A 9,773-nucleotide genomic window follows, 5' to 3' on the forward strand; every position below is an offset into this window, starting at 1 on the left:
CCACCCCAACCCGGCGCCCTGGAGGGAGCAGCGGAACAACAGAAAAGGCCCACGGGTACCTGAACACCCCACTCCCTTGGGAAAGCCAGGGCCATCGGTGATTCGGGTCAGATAAGGATAAGTGGGGGACCCCGGAGGGACCCAGGGTGGGGGGAAGCCGGAGCTGAAGCCTCCACCCCCACAGCCTAGGTGGAAGCGGCAACAACACTAGACTATCCAGGAGGCTGGGGCCTGTAGGCTGGCAGGAGGCAGGCAGGGAAATGATGGCAGCGGGGGCAGGGGCCCTGTCAGCACTTTGGTATAGTGGGGGGCGCGGGGTCGGGGTGTGTTAGAGTGGGGTGCGCACATCCCTCCATGTGTCAGCCCTGTCAGCCTCCTGGGCCAGGCCCAGCTCTTTGAATCCTTTTTGATGCTGAGGTTCCACTCCCAGAACAGGTGGTCGGTTTTGTCATCTGTAAAGTGGCACTTGTAGCTGCCGCAAGCCAGCATACCCTTGGGTGCCTCCTCCATGCGGGTGAGGAACTCGAACTCCTTGGCCCGGGGCATAGCTCCCTACCAGCTAGTCAGTCTTGTCAACCTTGATGCATTTCTAGTCTGTGTGTTTGATGTACTTCTGGCCAGACACGGTCTCGTGGGTCACTCGGAAAGAGATATTTATCCACTATTCTACACCTTCCTTCAGCACAGAGAACTGCTTCTTGAAGGCCTATGGGTCACCTGTCAGGTCCAGCTCCAGGGGGCCTGAGGCCCTGCTACACACCAGAGTCAGGCAGGTCACACTGATGTTAGGGAAGTTGATGTTGGCAGACACGGCCCCACGGCCCAGCCCCTGCTGTACTTGCCTCCTTGTACTTGCACAGACTCTGGTCATCCTTTGTCCAGCTCCTGGATCTCCTGGATGTTCTTCTGGGCCGGGGCTTGTAGTTGACTGAGTGTGCGTCCTCCCCGTGCTTGGCTGCAGGCTGTGCCAGCTGCTGGGCTGAGGCTGCTGGCTCCTGCGTGGCCAGGCCCACCTCCAGCTGGGTCCGGGAAGGAGGCTCCACTGCACCGTACTCCCGCTCCCTCCCGCACAAAATGACGAACCTGAGTTTTTGTATTAGTTTCGTTTCCTGTGTTTTAGATTTTCCAGGTATACAATCTTATCATTTGCAAATATAGAGATACTTTATTTTGTTCAATTTTTATACCTTTAATTTTTCTAGGGTTTGGGTGGTATTAGGAAGTCAATTAGACAATATGAAGACATAGCGGTGATTGTGGGCCTCTGTGGGCAGTCCCTGGCTTCAGAAGGAATGTCTCTAGTATTTCTCCCATAGGAAATGTGCTAGGCTTAGGACTGAGATAAAGAGTGTATAATCATATAAAGGAAGTTTTCACCAACTCTTACTTTGAGTGCTTTTTAAAAAAAGTAGAGTTGATTTTTTATCAACTTCCTTTTCAATGACTTTGTATATAAACACAATTTTTATTAATATGCTAACATATATGAATAAATTTTGTACTGTTGAACTATTATATTCTTACACAAGTGGGGGAGGAGCCCACTTGATTATGATACATTATTCTGTGAATGTGCTGTTTATTAATATTTATTGTCCTTTTGAGTTCATGTTCATAATAAGTAAAATAGATCATCTTTTTAATAATCTATTAGATTTTAATATCAGTGCTATAATTTACAAAATAGTCTGGGACTTTTCATTTTTCTAAAATCTAGGACAGTTTAAATAGTATGAAAATTACACATTCTTTAAAGATCCCTCTATGAGATTAGATAATGGTACTTTTGGAGGGTGGAGTAGATATTTGCAACATATATAAGCAATTAAATTAGTTTGCAATCACATCTTTAGGATTTCCTTTAATTCCAACACAATTTTAGTAGTATCTTACAATGTTTAACCTTGATGCTTGTCTGCTCCAACAGAGAGTGTGATCACAAGGCAGGAGCCTCAAGAAACAGGGGAAATGTCGTTATGTTTAGAGACAGGAGTGGGAGGAGGAGTCATATCCATTTTGAAGAGAGGGCTGCAGAGAAGCGCCAGCCTCAGGGGAGGGCCAGGTTTCCTTTAGGGCCTGAAGGCATTAAGATTACAAAGGCTACAGTGAAAGGGGCTGAGATGAGGGGTAATAGTGGGATTCACCAGGGCTGAGAAAACAGAAGGAAGGGCATGAGGGAACTAGAGAAGGCAGGTGGTCAGAGCTGGGATTAAGCACTTGCCTTTTTCCCCAGACAGGAGAGTTATGTTATATGGTTGGCCTCCACCCAATTTGGTACAAACTCTGCTGGTGCCCCAGGGTCCCGGTCTGTCTGACCTGTCTCGGGTACTTGTTTGTGTACGTGGGCCTCGTGGCGGTGGCGGGGCTTAACGGCAAGATCTCCAGGAGGTTCTTGGGTGTTCTAGGTTGATGAGCACTGACTGTCGTGCTCTGGCATTCTCACTTTCTGTGTAAGTAACTGATAGCAGTGGCATTTTCACGAGTACAAAATATTTCCTCTTTAGTCATGAGCTAACCTATTTGAACCCAGTTTCTGGAGATCTTTGTTATCGTTTTTCATTGAATTCAGAACATGCCCTATTTTGATTTGTGAAGCAGAGCTGCTAGAGTGTTGCAGTTCTGTCATTATTTGGCAGTGAGGGGGACTCATGTCTTTCAGCTCCCTTTGTTTTGTGAAGCTCGGCGTTCCAAGTTCTCTTGTCCCTAAGGTCCTTGCCTGATGACTGCTTTGTAACCACATTCTTCTATCCAGCTGACGTAAAGTGATAGAGCTTACCAGTAACATTCAATACCTCAGACACACAGATCCTTTAAGAAAAAAGGCTGAATTCAGTGACTCGCAAAGCTAGATGTTTGGCATACACGGGAGGGGAAATCTCAAGGAAGCCAGTGAGGGGAAAAATGCAAAGAGGTTCAAGCTGCAATAATCCATTCTTGAGAGCCATTGCTGGCCCCTTCAAAATGTCTGTTCTTTTTAACTTTTCAAACCGTTGCCTTTATCTGAAAACATTAAGGTATTTGTTAGAATTCGCCAGTGCCAAGCTAGAAGTCAGGCATGAGCTGAGAGTTGAGATCCAGGCATTTCCACCAAGAGTGGAGGCTCGTTTTCAAAGACATAGACGTGAACTTTTTTAGACGGACAATCAGGAGCCGGTTGATCTTTTCATGGATTTAGTTTTGATGTGACTTTCGATCTGAAGTTACTTTGATCGTTTTGGTTTCTGTCTCTTCAATGAAGGTGCTCTGCAAACAACTGCATATCCAAAGGCCTCAGATGGGTTGATGATAAGGTTGTTTTGGAACTGCCTTTCCACAGTGTTCTGTCACCCCCACATTCTACTCCTGTCCAGTTTTTCCTGCTTGCCTGATGGCACTGGCTCTAGAAGAAGGTGTTCTGTTTTTTAAAGCCATTGCCATAGGCATATTAGTTCATGTTCTTCTTCCCCCACATCCAAATGCCAAGCCCAAAGTATTCATTTCTTGGCCTTTTATTTTCCGTCCTTATGAAAATTGCATACCTTACCATATCCTGCACTGAATGAGTGTACTTTGAAATTTGTTTTCTCCCATGACGTTTACGAAATATGAACATGTGCTGACTTAGAAATGGGAAATACGTTGGAAATTTAGGATATACCTCTTTCTCATTTAATGCAGTGTGGCTAGACTTTCGTGTTGATCCACACTGACCAGGTGACATTAAGACAAATGTTTTCTGTAATTAGCTCTCTTCATCTGCTATTTTTAAAAAGAGGAATAGCCTTTGAAAAATTAAAGATAAATAGTAAATACTAACCACAAAAGGATTTCAGCATGAGGAATGACAAATGTTTGAGAGGTTCTAAGACAAATAAAGTATTCATCCCATGGATTAGTAACTTTTAATTTTTAATATAATAGTAAAATTTTCTTAATGATGCCACGTGCCCATCTGCATTACATAAAAGTCTAGTCACACTTGCTTTAAGTCAGAAAGAAATATAGCATTGTCCACATGGTTTGCCTAAATGAAACCATGGTTTCACTCAGTGAAATTCTGTAATTATATGCTCAAAAAATATTTTAAAAGTCAATTCTATTTACTGCTACATAAAATAAGAATTATGTTATGAAACAGTAAATGTATAGTAACCACATATAAAACATGAGGATAGACACTTACTATAAAATATATAAAAGATCGAAAGGAAATATATCAAAATATTAAAAGGTTTTATTTTTGAAAGGCACACTAACTTTTTTTATTCTGCTTAATCTTAAAAGAACTCATAGAATTAATTTAACCTCTAGTCAATCACTTATAGTCTTAAGTGAAACTAAGTTAATAAAATACTGACAAACGAAGAAGGCTTACATGTAACTTTTAGTTGGTCTTAGATGATTCATTAGAAACTCCTTGATTTATAGATGAGCAGAGACTTAAGAGTAAAATTTTTAAAGAGACTTTAAAATTCTTCTAAGGGACTTAAAATTTTTTAAAGCTTCCCAACTATTTAGGGACAAAACCAGAGCTTAAATTCATTTATCTTGATTATTATAATTAAATTAAACTTTCTTTCTTAAAAATATACGTGGTGAAGCCCTCGGCAGGTGGCTCAGTTGGTTGGAGCATCATCCCGTACAACAGAAAGTGTGCAGGCTTGATTCCTGGGCAGGGCACGTACCTAGGTTGCGGGTCTGATCCCTGGGGCACTTATGGGAGGCAACCCATTGATATTTGTCACATCGATGTTTCTCTCTGTCTCTCTCTCTCCCCCTGTGCCCCTCCCCATCTCTCCCAAAGCAATAAACATATCCTTGGGTGAAGCCTTTCTTTTAAGTCTGTGTGTCTGTGTGTCTGTGTGTGTGTGTATGGTGAAAAGTGAAGGTAAATATGAAGAGAGAAAACAATTTAATCAATTGGCAATGGTCAATCAGAGTTCTCAGATCCCCCTTTATTTATAGGAAGGGTAATTTTCTGATGCTGCTCCTTGTAGTTAAGGCTAATTCTAAATTAGGACTCAAGCCTTGCTTCGATCATTCGTGCTAATGTTGCTGAGGGAAGAGTCAGCCACCCACAGCTGTCTGCCAGTGCTGTCAGCCACTGTAGCAGCAGGGAGCCAGCTGTGAAGGGGAAACTGGATTTCAGCTGCTCTACAGAAGAGGCTTCCACTAAATTTGGTGATACTGTGCTGGAAGGAAGACTTTACACCAGGAAATCCTTGCCTCCAGGAATAATCAATAACATTTCCTATGGTGACATACCAACTAATCATTGTATTTACCTTCCCCGGCCCCGCATGGATGGCCCGATATGATTGAACCCAGAATGTAGTGTGTACCAGTCTTTAAAAGGTATTTCCTTCCTCTATCCAAGTGACACACTTTTTGTTTAATAGACATTCCATCTAAAATTATATCGGGATTACTTTCCATAAACAACACATCTGGGCTTCTCAGGCCTACACTCTGAAGAAGTGGACCCTAGGCGTAGCCATTCCAGTTTTTCTTTTTTTACTACTGTCCTGTGATCTCGTGGAGAGATCTGTTAGACTCACTGTAAAACAGATTACTGGTTTTTGTTTTTGTTCATCTTTCATCGGCCTTTGACTCCTGGGGTTGGAATCAGCTAATGAGGTGAAAGTCAGCAGCTCAGTATAGAGCCCCCAGCACCATTACGAATACTTATGCAGAAGTAGGGACCGAGCAGTGTCTGTATTCTCTTGTCACATAAGAAAATACTTGCCAGGACATTAAAATAGGGATGTGCTCTGGACTTACTTTTGGATAAACAGCTTACTTTATTTTTCCTCTCAGCCACCAAAAAGAAAAGACCCGTAATCAGATGATATGAGTTTATTATCAGGAACCACGAGTGACCTTAGAAGATGATTGGTTCTACTTTATAATCGCTGCTAGAAAAAAAGAAAATGATTTCAGATCAATCATTCCAAAACCAAGGTCTTTATTAGGTAGATATCTCACCCGGTTTGTAGTTGACAGCCGTACTAATCCAGTTTCCTAAACCTCACTGCTACCTAGGATGCTCCCTTCTGGTGCAGAAGACATGAGAGCTAACCCAGAGAATCCTCTGGACTGAGATGGCTAACTGAGCACACCTGTTTGCTTCCCCAAGTCCCACCCTCGCCTTCTGTCTGCCTGCCACCGAGTGGAGTGGAGGTCGATTAGGATAGCCTGTAGGAAACAGAGCAGTTATTTTCTTTGAAAATTTAAGTAGTGATATGAGTAAACCTTTTATTCTAATATAATCAAATTTTTAAAAACTGGTAAATTGGTTATGCTTATATTGGTTTTATGATAACTTTTTGTTTAAGCAGAATATTCTTCTCCTCAATCACCCTAGGGGGAAAAAATGGAGTGAAAATATTTTGAAAAAAAAAACAAGGCCTAAATGTGAAACTTATACAGAAGAGAAACTTGTAGTTAAAACTCTATGAAAAGAAGCTTTGGAAAAGAAAGTAGGATTGCTTATAGAGCCACAAAGGCAACGCCTTAGAGAAACAATTTCTACTGTAATCTCTACCGGGACATTTATGAGGATTGAGGTAAGGCTTCATATATGCGTTTGGTTTTCTCCATCAGTAAAATTAGAATGATAATACCCCCATTGTACAAAATACCAGGACAAAACAAAGCTGACTATTTAATACCCTTGTTTAAGGTTTATTGATAACAAAAACGACCCAAATGTAAATTCTGATAGACATATCAGAGGATTCTTTTACAGTGTGGTTACTTAAGATGTTGGGTGCATGGGAGCAATTTTTAAGAGACATTTTAATGAAGATATTTCTCATCTGGAAAACAATGATTATAAATTTGTAATTTTGAGAAGTTATATATTTGTTCAGATATTGAGAGTAAATGTATTTTTTATCCCCTAGAAAGAAAAAAAATAAAAGTTCTTATACAGTGAAATACTTTTTAAAATAAGCAGAACAATGCATTTTAATAAACACGAGTAAGACCATGTCAGGGTTGAAACAGATTACGGGATCATCTTGCGGTAAATAGCATCCAGCTGGTAGGCTTTTTGACTTCAGTTTTAGAAATGCGGTTTTTAGTAAGTCATCCAGGAGATATCAAGTCCTGCAAACATTGAGTCTTGCCCTGTGATCCTGGCCTGGAATCCAGTTCTCCACAATATATTCACACCTTCCTGTAGTGTTCATCTGTTTGACATATCTTTAGTTCCTACTAAGTGCCAAGCACTCAGCTAGGAATTGGGGATACTTAAATGAAAAGACATTATTTCTACCATTTCAGTGATGATACATAAACACGTGCCATCCATAACAATTAAGTACCTACTGTTACGCACACACATATAAAACGTAATGGGAAGATGGGGGAAGAGCTCCTAAATCAACGCACGGGATTATAACTAGGTTCTTTGCTACACACTGAATGGACTCTTGTTTTCCCATTTTAAGAAAAATAAGAATTTTAACAATAACATTATAGTAAAATCCAGTTTGCATTTGGTACCCCAAAATTTTGAATCAATGCTTTTGGGGATTAGGATTGCATCGATTAAATTTTTTCAGCCATAACTTGGACAGGGAGCACGAGAGGCTTTGGAAATGTAAGGCCCTAAGATCCACACAGAAGCTCAGAGCTGTGTTCACAACGACTGGATGAGAGCCGTGCTGGCACGTGAGTGAACCTGATAACTTCAGGTTATTTTCTCAGCTTTTATCTGTGAGACAGAATAGGTTAATTGGCGATTCGCGGTGAAATAACAAACAAAAACCTTGCTTTGTCTCCTTACAAGAGTTTATTTGAAAAACTTAGCTCTGCAATTCAGTAGGAAGCAAATGCTTTATTTTGGTGTAATAGAGTATATACCTCTTAAAAATAAAGGTGAATCTAATTAATGCCTATTGTTAGAATCTAGTATTTGACAGATTTTTTTAAAAGACTGTGATTAAATCTACCATACATTTTTTACCTTATTTTTATTGTTTACACTATTACAGATGTCCTCATTCCCCCCCTTTGCCCACCTCCTCTCCCCACCCCCACTCTTGCTCCTCCTTCCCCCTGGCCAACACCACACTCTTTACCATGAGCTTTTAACAATCCTTGAGGTAAGAATTATTTCATTTAAGCATTTTCATTTATTCTATTTAATTAGGTATTTCTGAGTTAATGTCATTGATACTCAGCTGGGCAGGTTTTGAATCTACAAAATATGGAAAGACTTTCATAGGCTAAAAAGAATAATAATAATACAACTTATATTCACTGAGAACACTCTAATTGCCAGATTTGGCTCTAATCCTGGTGAGCATTTGCAGTTTTGGAGCTAGCGTAAATAACGATGCTATGAATATTCTTGTCTCTTGGTGCATATATTTAGCTCTAGGTGACAATGCCAAGCTTTTTCCAAAGTGGTTGTATACCAATTTTTCCTCCCATTTGCAGTACATAGGAGTTCCAGTTCATCATCCCAACCAACATTTGGTGTTTCAATGTTTCTAATGGGTATGTAGTGGAATCTTATTGTGGTCTTATTTTGTACTTCTGCAGTGACTAATAAAGTTGAGTACCCTTTCTTATGTTTATTAGCCATTTAGATATCCTCCTGTGCACAGTTTTTAGCCCACTTTTTAAAACTGGGTTATTTATCCTTTTCTTGCAGGAGTTCTTTTTATTTTATACATGAGTCATGTATAAGATAACTTTATTGCAAATAACTTTACCTGTGATAAGTTACGCATTTTAATTCTTAATGCTATCACTTAATGAAAAAAGTTCTTTTCATATAATATTTATCAATATTTTTCCTGTGGAGATGCTTTTGTGTCATGTTTCAGAAGTATTTGCCTACCCAGGCTCATGAAAAAACACTAACATGTCGACAGGTTTTATACTTCAGTGCTTTGAAGTTGTCATTCTGTTGTCTTTGAGCTTTCATCAATTCTATGGAAGGTCAGCTGTCAATCGGTTGCTGTTTTTTTTTGTTTGTTTGTTTGTTTGTTTTTGTTTTTCTAAGATGATGTGTCTCTTTTTCCTCTTTCGCTCTGAGATTTTCTAATTGTCTTTGGTTTTCAGCAGTTTTACTATAATGTACTTAGATGTTATTTTATTAGAATTTGTCTTGCTTGGTATTCACAGAAGAACTGGAATCTGTGGCTTGATGTTGTTCATCATTTGGAAATTTCTTCACCATTACCTTCTCAAATATAGCTTATGCCCTGTTCTCTCCCTCCTCTGTTTCTGGAATTCTAATTTCACATGGGATAAACATATTAATGTTGCCCCCTAAGTCTCTTACATTTCTTCACTGTTTTTCATCTTAAAAAAAAAGAAAACCCACTGAATACTTATTGTAGCCCAGACACCCTCACCCTAACCACATTCCAGCTTAAAAGTTGTATTCAGCACACTTTAAAAATCTTACAGTTGGTCTCTGCCACTACCAGCTGGAGGAGCTGTGGGTTCCAACTCCCTTCCCATCTTGTCCCAGCCAGGGCAAGAGGACAACAGGAGGGCAGAAAGGTTGGGCCCGAACTCCCAATTCCAGTCTGGGGTGGCCATGAGGAAAGCCAACCATCCTGAGCCCACCAGCAGAGGCTGCCATCTCCCCTCTGGACCAGAAGCACAGCCTGCAGTCCTAGCAGACTTTAAGGCCTAGCTCACCTCTCAACGTCCTAGAGCTGGAGGCAAGCCTCCTCTCAAAGGCTCTTGAAGGATCAAATTCTTCTGAGGCCAAAGCAGGTGCAGGGCCCAAGAGGACCAAGTCTCAGGACTGCCCAGGAGCCATAGCC

At 40.7% G+C, this 9,773-nt stretch overlaps 1 pseudogene; it reads right to left on the reverse strand.

The window, feature by feature from the left end:
* Nucleotides 1–207: 207 nt before the first annotated feature.
* LOC112307647 (rho GDP-dissociation inhibitor 1 pseudogene) lies at nt 208–3,570 on the reverse strand (annotated as a pseudogene).
* Nucleotides 3,571–9,773: the final 6,203 nt, after the last annotated feature.

This window comes from Desmodus rotundus, chromosome 2, assembly GCF_022682495.2.
Source record: "Desmodus rotundus isolate HL8 chromosome 2, HLdesRot8A.1, whole genome shotgun sequence".
Lineage (NCBI taxonomy): Eukaryota > Metazoa > Chordata > Mammalia > Chiroptera > Phyllostomidae > Desmodus > Desmodus rotundus.